The following is a 17,485-nucleotide window of genomic DNA, read 5'->3' as shown; positions in this document are numbered from 1 at the left end:
GAAAGGACTGCTTTTTGTAGATGTTGCGATAGTTCAAGGTGCGAGAAATTTTTCTGTAACCTTGAGCGCTCATTAAAATCCTCGTGATATTTCTAGCATTATGTGAACAATTAATGCAAAAGACTGCTGATGAAATCGACGACATTAATCAAAGTCAAAAGAGCCAAGTAACTTATACCCTCGCCCTGATAACGTACAAATCTGCAATCTCAAGTGACATTTAAGAAATAAAAATGTACAAGAAGGCCGATTACACGTAACTTACTAATTGCTTCATATTATGGGGCGTACACAAATGTTATATTTTTGCAACATTGCGCTACAGAATTGTATAGAAGAGCATTCGAGAAAAGTAACAAATATTATAACTCTAGCTTCTTAATCTTTTTATGCAATCCTCGAAGAAATAGTTTGTCTAACTCCATTATGAAGCAAGGTAATTACTGCAAGACTTGCGCTGATGTCAGAATTAATAAGTGTAATCGAGATCCAACCACAAATCCATTTCTTATTATTCCGCAAGCAGCATGGTGCTTCGAGCCACCCACAGTGGATCGATCGATCAAAGGCAAATCGATTCTCTATCTTACAATGCGTCGCTCATTTTCCATGGCGTTCACGCGGCGATAAAGACACAGTGGCTCTTATACATGTAAGATATGTAATTCCTTGCAGTCCGTCTGTCGGACATTCACACTAAAAGAATATATATATGGGGTGTCTCAATATAACGAAAGAATATTATTAAGACTTTCATTATCTATGAATAAGTATATAGAAAAAAATAAATTACTAATACCAGTTTCTTTAAAAATTCTTTTCGAGGTATACATAAAAGGATATTATAATATATCAAAAGAGATGGCTCCTATATTATAAATATTGTAAATATGAGTGTTACGTGAAACACCCTGTATGCACGGTGATCGGACCTCCCGCTTGCGATCATCAATGATTCAGACTCAGGCCGACAATGCCAAGAATTTCCTCGTTTCCTGACTTCATTCTCCTTTTTCTGCGCAGTTCGGCGCGGCGCTGCGCTCCAAAATTACGCCGACAAAAAACCTCCGTTCGTTTCGATTCGATCGAGGGTACGCGCCCCGGTTTTTTTCGTCCCTTTTGGCGCGCTACCGAGTTATAATGACTACATTATGACGATTGCAGTGTCAATCTTCATTTGCGGCAGCGCGAAGTCGAGCCGCTCGCGCCGCACCGCCTCGCCCGCAGCATGCACGTGCTAGTTTATTAATTAGCTGTCTTCCGATTTTTATTCTTTTTATCTTTGCTCGTTCATCGAGCACGCCGTGCAGAATCTCACGCATCGTTGGCTGATGCACTCGCTACATTCTATGCGCTGCGCTTATTATCGATCTCATTGTGTAAGCCTTATGAATAAATGATTGCGCACCTAATTGGAAGAGTCGACAGCGTCTTCGAGTCTTTCCGTAATTCGCAAATTATTACATAGATTAAGAACACGTCGTTTTTTATTAATATCCATTCGGTTTATTAATTTCATTCGTTACCGATCAACGATCGTATATCATAATCATAAAATTCTCTATCTAGAGAGAGAGAAAGTTTAAAATCTTCATGTCGCGTTATCATCCTAATGGGGGAAGCGTACATTATTGAGCTACCTGGCGACTAATTAACGATGTTAAATTATAACGAACCGAAGACGACATTTGTCGCTCGTGTATTCGTTCCAATTCTCGACTGTGTGCACAGATTATTAGTTTTAAAGCTGTCCCCATTAATACCCACAATGTTCCACGGGTCTAGTTAGTAACTCGTTATTCCGAACACGTGTTGGCTGTAAAGACAACAATCATTATTATTATCCGCATTATTACCGAGCATGTTTTTGTTATCACCGTGCCGGCTATACATCGTATGACGAACATTTTTATCGTCGCGATCTTCGTCTCCACCAAGAGGGGTGTTCGGTCCGGTGCTTTATACTGCCGGTGTGCGCATATCGTGGCTACGCTATTTTTCACCTCTTTGAAAATTCCAGAGAGGAATTATATAATGGATTTTCGCGACTGTGCATGGAAATAAACGAAACGTCAAATTTCCGCTTGTTTTATTTTCTCACGCGGCCACAATATTTTAGTCTTATAAATCAGTTTCGCAAACTAAATAATATAAATATACGCGAATATTAATAACAGAAATAAATTTCTTTTCTTAACATTTGCGTATAGGTGCGATTATTAATAAAAGTATTTGAACGAAAGAGAATTTTTAGCTTTTATTGTTATATATGAGAAAAAAAAAATTACTGCAAGAGAATATAATACGTAGTATGTAATATAATACTACGATGGGGTAAGAAAGTCATCGATTTAACAAAGTATTGAAAAAAGTCGCGCTTGTTTCACGAGAAAATTTAATTGTAATGCGTTCTCGATTGGATAAATCAGGACTTAAATCTCTCGCTATTAGCTGACTGAATCATTTAGGCTGAAACTGTGCGCAGGACGATAAATTTAATGCCTACGGCCGTGTTCGCGCATAGCACTGTAGATACAAGGTACGGTGATAGTCGGTAAATGCGGTGAACGAAGCAGGCGGTACGCAAACGAACGACATTAAACAGAATTGTGCCGTATAAGCAATCGGATCGATAATTTAAGATGGTTATCAAAGCCCTTATATTAGTAACCTCGCAACCGTTAATTCGTGGCGTAGCGGTTCTCATTTTAAAACCATTTGCTTAAAGCTTACAATTTTGTAACGTTGGTTTTCAGAAATTGAAAGCAACTAGGGACATCCGGATCGCGTTGATCTCATGTCAATTTATACCCTGCAGCATACTCCATTTTTAACGAATGCATTGCTTTAAAAAACGTCAATAACAAAGTGCTCGCATAATTGATCATTCAGCGCGTATAATAATATGAGTGTGTCTCGATCAATCATGATAACTATTACAGCACTGTTCTTACTTATAATTTAACACTTTGACGTCACTCATGTGCTGAAAGAATTCGTAGTTCGTATAGCATTTCCTAATTGAATGCCGTTGTTCCCGGAAGTCGAAGATTATTCCGTTGTAGTAATAGGTATCAGTTACTGTGTATACAAATACGTTAGCCAAACTGGAAGTTGCGGAACTTGTAGTATGTAAATCCATCTTCCTGTACGTAATTGAAAAACTGACGGCAGTATGCTATCAAAATCAGGCACGAGGTCGATACATTTAAATACTCATTTAAATCGCACTTGAATATGACTTTTTAATTCCAGGATAAAAGATAGGAATATTTTTTTATCTTTTAAAAGAGTACATCGGGTAGTATATCATTTTTAAATGCATTAAAATGATCTGTTAACTTTCAATGTATAAAGAGTATCAAATACAAAAGTTTGTAATAAAATAATTTTATGAAATAAATTTCTCCGTGATAGATAATATTATTTAATTCAGATCTAAATTTTGTTTACTTATGAAACACTTTTCTCTTTCCATTGCCTCGATGATAGACAAATAAGGATAACATAAGAACCAGATGTTGAGATCATCAATTTAAATAGATGTGATCCAATCAGATCTCTCTTTCTTTATAATTACTCTGTAATATTATAGTTGTTAATATTGTTTAAATACAAATTTTTGGTAAGGAAAAGTAAAAATTCCAAATTTATCAAGAACCAGCCACAAAAATAGATTCGGGATACTCTATATACGTCCACCGTCAGTCTCGACGAAAATCACGCTGGCTATTTGGTTTCAAGCACGAGCTTCCGCGCTGTATTTGCGTTGAACCAGGAATAGTCGGGCGTGCCATGTGTTTTTGCCCGGCGAGAATGATCCTATAATGGGGTAGTGCGCGTCGTAGATTGCGGGGTATTGAAGGTAAGGCGTATATCGTAAATGTTAAATGCAGAAGTGAACTGCGCGGAGACCGCGCGACCTTCTCTCGAATTCAAGCTTCGATCGATCTCGCGATGCGGAACGAGACGGAGGACTTATCGACCGTCACCGCTAGCCAGCTAAACCCTGTCTCAACCCTTCGACGAGTGCGTGCACGCGATCCTTGGGACATGAGTGACGTCATAATGCTGCGGAAGTACGGTCCGCATATGTAAATCATAGGTAACCGCACGCAAAACCGACGCATAACGTAGCCGCTTTTAAATTGCTTTGTTTGATCGCTCGTTATCCATTAAGGCTTATTTATTACGAAATTTTCGAAGGAAACATTTGTACAATCAGATTATGGTTCACTGAATTTCTATACGATTCTATATGATAGGTTTTTAATTATACTGTCGAAATTGTAAATAAGAATTTACATCATTAACCTCTTACTTCTTTTATTGAATACTCTCTAAGAGTAAATCTCTTTTAGAATATCTTTTAGAGTAAATCTCATTCTGAAGAGTGAAATTTTTTAAAAATAGAAAATTGAGCCACCTCCTTTTCAAGACTGAATGAAATTCTACTCCAAAGAATTTAAAGTACACACATTGTGGAAAATGAGCAACAAGCTTATAATTTTTTTTATTACCTGAGTTATTAATTAAATGCACTTGAAAAATTGAAAAAAAAATATAATTATTATTTATTTATATTTACTTTTAAAATTAATTGATAAAAAGAGAGAGAGAGAAAGAGACAGAGAAAGAAGAGACAAAAGCTAATCTTCTTAATTGTCAATAATTACAATATAGTAATTAAATATCTCTTCAAATTACCATTATGTGAAAATTAACTTCCAATTTCTAATCGTAAAAAACTCGTAACTGGATAAAAAGAAAATGTTGAATTTTAAATGCTATGAGGTATAACGAATGATCTTTAAACTTGTGATATTGCGATATTATTTCTCACACGAATGATAAGAGCTTAACTCGATAGAGTTGAAGTGGTGGTTATTGCGGACTACAGACGGCAAGCGCTCCTTCGTATCGTTTCATGTCCCACGCACCGTTTCGTTTTCCCCCGTTTTCCCTGATTTTCGATCATGCATGAGTGACCACGTAAAAATTAGAAAGGCATCCGCGAGAATGAGCCCGCCGACGGATTAAAAGCTGTGGCGCGCTCGAGTATTTTCCCCGCAATTCTCGCGTCTCCGTGCTTATCCGGTACCCGCGGCCCTTCTTCTGCATCCCAGCTACCTTAACCGCCACTACCACCACCGCTATTGATGTCGACACCAACCCCTAACATTCCGCCTCTCGTTTTCTCTCTTTATTTCTCTCTCTCTCTCTCTCTCTCTCTCTCTCTCTCTCTCTCTCTCTCTCTCTCTCTCTCTCTCTCCCTCTCTCGCTTTCTCGTCGGTCGAGTATAAGGCGATAAAATGGACCACTATGCGCCGCGAAAAATTTTACAATCAAGCTCAGACAAGCCAGTCCTGCCGCAACGATGCATAGCCTGCCTACAGTTGCTTCTCGCCGGTGAGGATGACGATGCCTGGGTAGATGGTTGTCGGCGTCGGCGGCTCTAGTAGATAGCAAAGCTTCTGCTCACTCCACTGCACACGCCTCGGATATAATAAGTCACGTGACATTAATATTTGAAAGCAGTCGGTACGTGGATTGCATTCGGAGTGCCTCCGCTTCTGCCTTGCAATATTCCTTCCTTCCTTCCTTCCGTCTTTTTCTTCGCGAACATCCAACTACCTTCGTACCATTCCCGTCGCCTCTCTTTCTTTCTCTCTTTCTAAATAAAGCTATCTATCTGTGTCTCTCTCTCTCTCTCTCTCTCTCTCTCTCTCTCTCTCTTTCTCTCTCTGACTCTCACTTTCGTTTTCCTATCCAGACAACCGTCTTTGTTGAAGCGCATATGTATTGTACTTCGCATCATTTACTTTGTATAAACTAGACTTATCCCTTCGACAATCAACCGTATTAGCTTTGTTTTCAATGGTTTAACTATTAGCTAAATAATTATGCAGAGTATGCTCTGGAGTTATTGCTTACCGTTATATTAGCTTAAACTATTACTAGCTTAAAATAAACATTAATCGCATAACCTAGAACTATCTTCCAGTTATATCGCGGGTGCCGCACAAAATTAGTGTGCAACACCACTTAACTGTCCCGTCGTTAACGAATTACAGCGACAAACCGTCGCATTAAAGTGGCAATGATGCCGCTCAGCCTCGTTCCCGAGATTATGCACTCGGTGCATAACTTCGAACACGAAGGGGATATATTATATTAACACACGTTGTGTTATCAATATTTCGTCAAATCATTATGCTTCCTGCAATCCACGGCATGTAAACTCTCCTCTCACGATGTTTTTTGCTCGTGCGAAATCACACGTGGAAGAGAGATGCCCGTCTGCGAATGACGGCTCGGCGCGATGGGAAGCATTTTTCCCTGTTTCTCTCTCAATTTGTCGAATGTATTCACGCGATCCGATTCTCGAGCCTGTAATTGTTCCTAAAAAAATTTCTTCCGGCACGTCATGGTGATTCATTCGTACCGATCCAAATTGGTTTTTAATTTATATTATTCGTATCTACTATAAGTACTCATCGTTCATAATAAATGTTACTGGAATGTTGCATGAAAAAAATATTTATACATTGTAATAACTAAAAATATATTATATATTATGTAATAAGTAATATAATATACATTAAAATATCATTTTATTTGCCTTGCGTATAGATATACTTAATTATTTTAGGATCTCAAATTAATTACAGCTGATATTATAATGGAAATATATATGTATAATATTATAGAGAGAAAAATACGGTGTTAAAACTTATCATTATTCTAGAAATTTCGAATATGCTGTAGCTAAGTAAATCATTAATTAAACCATTAATTGGCAAATAAAATTTAACTTATATTAGTAGCAATTCTCAAGACAAGAGTAATATTGTTTAAAATAAAAAACAGGATAAGCGGCAGAAGTGTCGATCGTTACACCGAAGGATTAAACCATCTTAAAAAATTAAAACGCGCGGCGTACGTCTCGCTACGACCGTCGTGAAAAACTGCACACAAGTGGCGGGCACACATTTTCCGCGCGCTTCGTTCCGCGATATATTTCAAGCCGGATAGAAGCAACCGGGGATGGCGGCCCCGGGGGGTGGCGGGGCTCGGCCTTAGAAATGGAATACCCCACTTTATGTTTTATGCGATAGATCAGCTGGCGGGGCTGTCATACGGCGCTGCGCGTCCCAGGGATAAAGTAAGATAGACGGATACCTTCGTGTATGCGGATACGCCGCGGATAAATTCAACGTTACGTCCGTGGCTTTGCCGTTTTACCTATACCTACCTACCAACCAACCAACCCCCTCGGCCCATCGTCGTTTCCGTATACCGCCCTGCGGTATATATTCGCTCGTTTTGCAGGGGTGCTCAAGCGCCTTTGCAATGGCGAGACAAGTGGAAAATGTCTCCGAGTAAATGTAGTCGGAAAAATATCCGGTTGTTGAAAATATTTACCGACATATTTTTTTCTATTGTCATTTTATACTTTTTACGTACTTTTTACTACTTGATAAATTATTACTTTATATTTTGTATCATCTGATAACATGCATCAGTGATATTTTTAAGAAGATAAAAAATATCGACTATATTAATGTAAATATAATCAAATAGTATTTGTTATAATACATGTACAAATTCTTATCTTGCCGTAATACGTTAAATCTCAGAAGAAATATATTTGTAAAAAGTTCAAAATAAGAGAAAATTTTTTTAATAAATCCGTTTTTGTTAAAATATTTCACTTTATTTGATTTAAAAATAAATAAAAATAATTAATCAAGAATCAATAACGTACGAATAATGTGAAGATAATTTATTCAAAAATTTGAATGCATGTCTAAGCCAAAATTGAAAAAATTTATTACAATTCTCTCTCTCTCTCTCTCTCTCTCTCTCTCTCTCTCTCTCTCTCTCTCTCTCTCTCTCGATATCTCCGCGTCGACGATACGTAGCTGAATATCTTCTAGAGAAGGGATGCATAAAACATACGTATAGATAGTGCCATGATACAAAGTCTCTACCTCGCGAATCCACGAGGCAAAAACTCACCCCGAATGACGTATGCATGCGAATATAGGAGAATGGTCCCCTCCAACATCCTCTCACTCTGTCGTGCTACCTTTGTCTCTTTTATTGGCATTCTCCGGAGAATTGATAACGGCGGAACGCTGCCACGAGTACGCTAATCGTACACGAAAGGATGCTCGAGATTACCGCGGTATTTTTCACGATTTTTCGCGATTTCCATTCCTTCTTCTCGGTACGTTCTCTTCGCCATATTCGCTTAAACTATATACTTCACGTTACACAAAAGGTTTCTGATGTATCAGCTAGTCAGATGATCGTACGAGGTCAATACTGGGATACGTATATATTATAAAATATTTTAAAAAAGGATGCAAATTATTAAATATAATTCATACACTCTATTAAATAGGAATTAAATTTCTAGAACAAATAAAAACATGAATAAAAGACTGACAGAGAAGAAAGAGCGATATCTATTTTGTTGAATTCACGTTACAAAGTAGACCTTCTTCGAAAAACTTTACGATCTAATTTAATACGACTAACGATCGAGATCACAATTCGACAAAAATTAGAAACAAAGCCGAAATTTACCTCCCCATCTTTATACAGGGTGGGCCATCTATTGGTACGTTTTTAAAAATGCGATCAAATGAGCATACATTGATATTTTTTATTAATTTTTTTTTTGTTGTGAAGCTAAAAGTATCCGCGTCAAGAATGAAAAACGATTTCGTTCATGTGGCTCCCTCTACTGGCCTTACAGTATGCCATTCGGTCACCCCAATTATTAATGACATTTTGGACTATTGTTTTTCAAAGCTGGAATTGTCTCACACTTTGGGCCACAGCCTCAATATTCTCGGGTGTGCGCACTGTCCGAGCTCTGGGACCACTTCTGTCATCCACTAACATCCCTTTCTCACGAACTTTCCTCACCAATTTGCGTATAGCTCCTTCGGTGCTCCATATTTCTTTTCAAAATTCGTACAGTTTCGGCGACACAGCACTGACTTTGAAAATAAGTTTTTAAAATTTCAAAACGCTCTTCAAGAGAAAACATGTTGTTTCGTGCCGCGGACGGTATGACTAATAAACTGTCAAAATTTCGGGTCTGTAGCTCGTTCGGTGTTGCCATACGACGAAATTCAAAAACGTACCAATAGATGGCCCACCCTGTATCTGCTCCAACATCCGACGGTTGTTAACAAGTGACGCCACTGAGTAATCGTCATCTTCGTCTTCTCGGCATCAAATCTAAATCGTTAGAGTGAGTTTTATCGCACAATAATTACGCGATGATCGAGAAAGTTTATGCTTTATAAATTGTTCTTCTACGGAATCGCTTGATCGTTAATACACTCAGAAAGAAGACGGGAACGGACCGGCATCGACGTCGGCGCCTTCGTCGTCTCCGTATAATGATTTTTAACACGAAAAACCAAGATCGTTTTTGTTCGTTAGCCCCTACGTTTCGATCAGGGCTAAATTATAGGCTCTTGATTACTTCTGAACCGCGTGAGGAGAGGACCAGGGAATAAGGTGGAGTCCACGAGAGTCGTGTGCAAGAAAGTCTTCTGGGTCGACTCGCGTCGCGGCATCGTAAAGCTTCGATAATCGCTCTTCGACTTCTCTTCGCCATCCCACGATCGACCTTCTTTCCTTTCGGAATCACTTCACTCATTAGGGGGTGAGAATTAAGTGCTATGGGATACACGTTAATTTGTTGGGGCACGTGGTTACGAAAACACGTAACGCAATGATGAGTTTGCATGTAAATGATAATGCGATCGATAAAATTTAAATATATGTCGTATGAAACGTCCTCTTAAATTGATAATAATAAGTGAATCGTTAAATAAATGAAAAGAAATGAATATGTACTTATGATTTTTCTATCGAAAAATACATTAATTTAGTCTCAAATTAGAACAATAATGAATCATGATAAAGAAAATACTATTCTAACTCAGTAGAAAGCAAATATTATTTGTCAATATTTTGATGTTAAAATAATGTCAAATGACATCAGCATAGATATTGTGACATCAAAATGATGACAAATAACATCAATTTGCTTAGGTTGTTATAGCTGAGGGAAAATTATAAGACCTCAATTAATGTTTAGGATAATGATCTTCAGAATGAACATTCACTAAGCCTACTTACTATAAGCTCACTTTCATCTTTGAAAGTGATACTATCACGGAATATTTCATTTTTACTGAATGAATTCTGACAAAACGATCGAAATGATATTTTTCGACGATCAAAGGCTCATCCTGTTGATAATCTGTTGATAATTATTATCTCTTGGTAACTTCAAACAGATCAGCACACCTGATCCATAGATCCAGGTTATTAGACGCGTGCACAGCACGGCATTCAGGTCGAGCACCTGCCTCACCTGTTGCCGCAAAACATTATCTCCTCGGCAACGCGTTCCGCGGCACTTACCCGCAGTCATCTCTCACCGATAAATGACGGAAACTACCTTCACCCGTCGACGTCCTTTGTCCCTCCCGCCAGTTCCGCCGTTAGACTCCGTCGTGCTTACCACTTTTTTCCACGTCGGCATTTTCTGGAGCGATAACGCACCCGGCGTTGCGCATATCGCGGATTCTTAGACGTTGCTCGTTTCACGCACGCAGAGCACGCTGCGAAATCATCTGGCGTCGGCAAAATGCTACCGCTTTTTTTAGCAATGCTTAAGAATCGCGCTCATTATTCTGCGAATAATTGCCTATTAATTTACCGAAACTCCAATTTTTCCCAGCGCATTCTTATATAATTTAACTTTTATGCTTGCGCGAGATTTTCTGAGAAATAAAATATCATATTAATGCGAATTATACTTTTGATTTATTGGCATACCGTATTCACTTGCAATTTTATTAAAATATACATCTTAAAAATACAGAAAGATTTTTAGCTTCAATTTTTTAAATAATTTTTTCTTAAACTGTTATTTTCTAATATTTTACATTAATAAATTAGATTATTTCTTATATGTATATTATCGTTTATTATCATGACGTATTATTTCATGATGAAATTAATGTATTATACCGAGGAAAAAATCGTAAAGGTATTTGAAAAAGAATATAAATTTTTTTAACCACTTGTTCGCGACGGAACAATGTCTAGAGTTTTCCCTTAGTTTGAGAGGTAGCCGCTGCCGGTAGGCGAGGCGCCACGTATCGGCATTATTGTACGTAGCTACGATATTAAATAATCAGCCTATAGTATGGATTTTATAAAAATAATATAACTGTATGTATTTTTCTTTTTTCCTTACTTATCTTACAATGAAGTTTCTTTATCTACCTATCTATAATATATATAATCTAAAAACGCTACTGTCGCGTATGAAAGATTGCGAATTTAATTATAATTCCTTTCCTTCCTCATCTTGATATTTTTTATCTTATAGTGTAGAAGTATTTTAATTATAATTCTCCACATTTTTTTATCAAATTGTATCATCAATCAAGTGGATCCAATCCAGTTCTTTTGAAAAGGACTCGTAGTAAACAGTTGATGATAGACTTACGCAAACATTGCAAATTATGAGCAACACACCAATTTAACTCTTAACCAACTAAACCCGATTTCACTTAGGATTTTATGTAATGACTTCATCAATATATAGATATGCGTGAAATATCTCATGAAAACTGACTCTTCGGCAATGTTTGATGACGCGTATCGAATGTGAAATAAATATCGATCACGCAAAAGGACGGAGGGAAGTCGAGTCGATGAGAACTATCATGCGTGTAACGATCGGGCGGTCTTAATGACCGATGGATTAGCGCAGAATGTAATGGCCGGGATAAATCGATGGAGAGCGGTAACTATGCCAGAAGGCAAAAACGCCCGGCGACAGAGGCGGCCCGATCTTCGCGGAAAGACGAAATTGATTGATGATTGCGGCCGATAATTAAAAGTGCGAAGCGCCCGGGCGAACGCTCTATGCTATGGCCTCTTGTTGGCCACGGCTCGATTGATCTGGCCCCGAGCGTGAAGATCGACTTTTACGTACTTGCGAAAACGCGATAATGTAATTTATGGCTCGGCCGTTGCGCGGTCTTGCGTAAGGTCGTTTAGGAAGATATCGCTGCAAGAGAATATTTAGTTGGAGAGAGAGAGAGAGAGAGAGAAACAGAAAGAGAGAGGATATCAGTTGTAGCACGGTAAGTTCTCTTGTATAATTTTATTCCATCGATTTAACGTGTAAGGCATAGCGTAGGTAAGAATATCTTTACCTGCACATTCTATTATATTAAGTATATATAATACAAGAATGTATATGAAAATTTCGAGAAAATACTCTAAGCTGTACCGTGCCTTTTTAAGAGGCTTTTTTATTAAGAAAAATTAAAAATCATCAATATTATATACATATGTTTAAATATTTCATATTAATTTATCGCCATGCTTATACATATATCGAGATATATAAAAATTGACACACAAACTTTTTTTATGGCTATTTGCACGTTTACTTTCGCATGTTTCAAATAATAAAAACGTAGAATATTGACTATTGAATGCTTAGTTCTTTCCCACTGGAGATTTCCGAAAATACTTTGCGCAGGATGAGGGCGGTTCGTGAACGTGAAGTAACGGTTTCACGAATCCCTTTTAATGGCTAAGAATTAGAGGATCTGTGAGACCGATGGCTTGCGGACGATTATTAGAAATTTGAAGGGTCGAAATCACTAATGGATATATAATTGTCATTCGGAAGAATTATCGTCGATGCATCATTTAGAAAGAAAAACTAGAATAAAACTACTTTGAAAGAAGAGAGATTAAAATTAAGATTAAAATTCACATCGTAATTGATTAAATTTTCATGTAATTAGTGTTTTGTTTTGTCCAAAAAAATTGTTTAAATTTATTATTTACTCTTTATATGAGAAACAAATATAATAATAAAGTATATTTCATTTAGTGTTTCATGTTGAAAAAATCGCTAGGTCAAAATATTTTGATATCGATAATTACTTTAATCAAAATTTATAATAATACCGAAAAAAAATGTTCGAGATCGTTTATTTATAATCACATAGTGCGCGTCTTCGTGTATTAAATGGCCGTGCTTATCATTTTAAAGTCAACGCTATACTGTAATATGGCAAGGCGGTTCATCGACCAGTCGTCCTTATCGTGACGAACGATCGGGTTTTAATTGGTCGATTCGTCATCCCACGACGAATTTGATTATCAACGTCGGGCAAGGAACGTATCGTAGTCGCCTCGTGCACGCGAGTGACTCACGCTTTAAAACCTATTGTGTCTCAAAACTTTTGCAGGCAGATAGCAATGGTGGAATAACTGTAATCGATCTCTCATATTAATTCATTACCCCGTATCATGTTTTAGTTAATATTTCTTGTTAGCTTTTTTAAGGTTCATCTAGATTATAACTTCTCACGTAATATTGTTATTTCATCGTTACATTTATTATAATTTTAACGATTTAACTACATTAACAATTAATTATCCGATGCACAAGTATAATACTATAATTAAATTATTATGTAACAAAATTATAAGATGCTATGTAAGTATAACACAAATTTATCTCACAATTTCAAAGTCTTATCAATATATTCTATCGCAAAGTTTCACCTTCAGTTCTGAATAAATGTAGATTTTATTTATGCAGATATCAAAGAAATGGCAGAATAGGACGGTTTTCGAGCAACAGACAGAACGAAAATAAATGCGTATAATAAATGCGTCTTGTATGTAGCGCGAAAAATCCAGTCGGTAGTGCAACGCTAATCGCGTCGGTCATTGTCGTTTTAATAGCGAGTGCGCCTGTGCGCTCGCAGAACGACAAAGAACTTAATGACGACGCTAATGAGAATGCGTAGCAGACCGAACCTTCGGGGCATCCGATTCGTGCGATCATGCACCGACTCGTAATTTCTCGTTTCCCCCGATCCCCTCACCGGAGTAACCCGAAAGGGTAGAGCAAGAAGAAGAACGAAGGACGTAGGAAAGAAAGGGGCGACACGGGTGATTACCATGCGAGAAATCGACGTCCAGATCTCCTCCAGGGACGGGGAGTCGAATTCAAACACGGGAAACTTGGTAAATGACGTAAATGTGTTCGGTAACGCTGATAATGACAAGTCCGTCACGAGCTCGCATTCATTCGCCTGCTAATCATCGGCTCTCCGAAAATCGACGCGGTTGGAGGCCTAATGTCAATTTGATGAAATTATAATTCTACGGCGCCACCAAATGACTGAACGTTAGGAATGCGTGCCGAGCACTTAGTTGATGTCGATGTAATCGAGCGATTCTTTGAATATAGGGTTTTTAAATCTTCATCTGTGCTCTTGTATGTTATCATTCCTTTGCGACGCATAGCGAATTCATTCGATTTTTAATTTCTATCGTTAAATTAAATAATGTTTCGTATATATCATTTATAACGCATTTATAACATTATTTATCAAGCTATTCGGAATATTTGTATGGGAAAATACTTTCCGATATTCTTCATAAATTTTTACGACGACTTATCTCGAGCGCATTTCAAAAAGTTATAAAACTCTCCATTATCGTTCCCATTCGTCATTTCTGCTCTGTATTAATCATAATGCCTCCGTAGTAATGCGAATCCCGAACCACCGTCGCTCTCTCGAGCGACATCGAAGATCAAATTCGGACATAAAATCCGCCTAGGTACGCTCGATTTTTTATTAGCATCCCGACTCTCTCGGGCTGCTTCGGGAGACTCGTAATAAAGTTACGAAGTTATTTCCAGTTGATTATCGTAAAAGTTCGAGAGCGTGGAACGATCCGACGTACCTCCGGGGGACAATCAGTTAAAGAATGCCACTTTGATAGCGTTCAGAGGGTGGCGGATAGCTCTGCAAGCTCCTACAAAATTTGATGAATCTCGGAGCGAGTCCGCTCGCGTCGGCTCGCGAGTAGAAAAAGTCGCATGTTCGGTACGGAGATACTCGACGGTGGAAAATTGCCCCGAGCGAATCGCTGTGTAAAATATTACAGGCTGCCTTTAGAAAATGAATTGTACAGCGCGAATAAAAAATGTTGCAGGTGAACTGTCGTACCGTTAGAAGAGATTTTATGAGGAAATCGTAAATTATATGAAATGAACACAGTGCGCAAATATATTAACGTAGATGAGAATAGATTTCAAAAGCTAATTCATTTTATAGACGGAATGAAGAGAGAATGTAATACAACTTTTGTCAAATTGTCAATCAATGAACTGAATAATAAGGTAAAACATAAAAAAAAAAATTAACAATAATAATTTTTCGCGCATAATCCATAACAGTGAAAAATATATGAAATAAATAACCAGGTTGTATAATTGCAAAGAATCTCTTGATACCGATAACATAAACGGAGAGGTTCAAAGGAGAGACAGAAGTAATTAAGAACGCTGACCGACGATCGGACGGGCGTGCAGTCAAATGACTTTCGACTGGCTCGATCCTCAGGCACGAAGATCCGCGCCCAGGTTCGTGGATCGCTGATTGCAAAATAATTGAATGGTCTGTACGATCGGTCGGTCTCGAATCTATCGGCCTGATTGGCTGAGACACGATGCGTCGCAGTGACGGGGCAGGATCGGCGAGCGGGAGAAGGGAAAGTGAAGGATCTGCACAAGGTTCGGTAATGCGTTTTTAAAGACCATTCTTTCGCTGCGGCGCCCCGTGCGTACGTCTTGGGATCCATACGGGAGGCGGGTGCAACACGCACGAAAGAAAGAGAGAGAGAAAGAGGGAGAGAAAATCGGCGTAGTGGGCCTCACATCTGTGATGGATCACCGGCACCGATCGGGCCTCCGAACTAATCAATAATCGTGCTGCTTCGACCGCCAGCTATTACCTAGCCCGCAGCGGCGAGATCATCATTTCTCTTGGTCTCTTCCCGCCTCCCTCATCCTCTCTTTTCCCCTGATCCCCGCCTCGTCTCTCATTTCTATCTTTCTCTCTCTCTCTCTCTCTCCCTCTTTCACTTTGTACTTCAGGTAATGACAACTTATCATTATAAACGTATTACACCGAGGTGCTCCGCGCTCACCTGGTCGCGCCTCTCTCCTGCCATCGCTGCTTTTCTTGATGCGAAGAGATAACGTCGCTTCCGCAATGATGCCGATTGCTATCGCTATCGCGGCGCAACGAACCCGGATCGATGCATCGTCGTTACTCAATCAGTTATGGTCGAGAAGACAAGAAGTATCGAACGCGATGCGAAGGTTTGGGGAAAATTCACCTGTCTTGTAATAATGATACTGATCTATCATACACGGGACAAGAAAAAGAAATGAAAAATTTATAGTAGAAAAACGTGAATATTCAGGATTGATGAAGAAGCAGAACTGTTCCAAAGTACTTGATCAAAAAACGTATTACAAGAAAATCTATATACTTTTATTTTATTCGGGGATATTAACTACATTAATGCAATAAAAAAACTACACGACGATTGTTCAAATCTGTTATTCGTGTTGTTCTTATGATCTAGAGTAAATGATTAAAATGATTCTGTGTTGTCGTAACTTGCGAACCACTGCTAATATACCGAATACTCCCCGAGGCGAGACGTAATATCGGCTGTAAGAATTCTGACGAGGATCGAGTCGTACTTGCCTAAGCGCCGCGCTAAAATGTACGCTTAGATATACGTTGTCTATAGGATACTACGACGATAATTTGTAAGCAGCGCGAAACTAACCGCGCATCATTTCGTTCATTTATACATCTCTCCCGCCTCAAACACATGCTCTCATGCTGGATTATGAACAAGCTAGCGCCTTTTTCCTCGCATGGTGATAGCGCGTGAACGAATTAATACATCGTTCCATCATAATCTTAGTGAAACCTTATAATTTAATACAAATTATGAATACTAATCGTTACAGCAATACGCGCTAAATTAATGTTTAACTAGATAGTTGGGTTTATTATGATTGAACTATAGCAGTCACGAAATAGATCAATTGCGTCATTTTAGACGCGATCCATCAAGAAAACTTATACACTGAAAAAAAAAGATTGGCTGCTGCAGCAATTAAATGGTAAAATATGGCTTAGCTTTTTTTAATTGGCTGCAGCAATTAATTTTTGGTTGCAGTTGCCAATTTTTGGTTACATTTAAAAATGCTATGCCATACTCAATCAATCTTTTCTTTCAATGTATAAAGTATGAAATAAAAATTAATTTCTATAATTGACTTGTACCAATATAATGCAATAAATTGAATATAAATGTTTAAAAAATGTTTAACAAAGAAGAGAAACAACAATGCAAATATTTTCGAAGTAAAATTCGTATGGAAGTAAGAAAAGCAAGTAATCAGAATCTCGAGATGTGGGAACATGATAGTTGTGCATCATTAATAAAGTCAGTAAAAACTACCATCTCTCACAACTTAATTAAAGTAATTAAGATCTACCTATTAGACGGACCAATTACTATTGCT

At 38.1% G+C, this 17,485-nt stretch overlaps 2 protein-coding genes across 9 annotated transcripts in view; one reads left to right on the top strand and one right to left on the bottom strand.

The window, feature by feature from the left end:
- The window catches only part of LOC105143509 (uncharacterized), a 559,838-nt gene that overhangs the window by 227,439 nt on the left and 314,914 nt on the right, over positions 1-17,485 (bottom strand). The window lies entirely within an intron of this gene.
- LOC147910575 (uncharacterized) overlaps positions 1-17,485 on the top strand; it is a 133,868-nt gene that overhangs the window by 26,403 nt on the left and 89,980 nt on the right. The window lies entirely within an intron of this gene.

The sequence above is a fragment of the Acromyrmex echinatior genome, chromosome 2 (genome assembly GCF_024713525.1).
Source record: "Acromyrmex echinatior isolate Ae372 chromosome 2, ASM2471352v2, whole genome shotgun sequence".
In the NCBI taxonomy this organism is placed as follows: Eukaryota; Metazoa; Arthropoda; class Insecta; order Hymenoptera; family Formicidae; genus Acromyrmex; species Acromyrmex echinatior.
The sequence above is the reverse complement of the archived record's forward strand: the minus strand, read 5'-3'. Positions and strand labels throughout refer to the sequence as shown.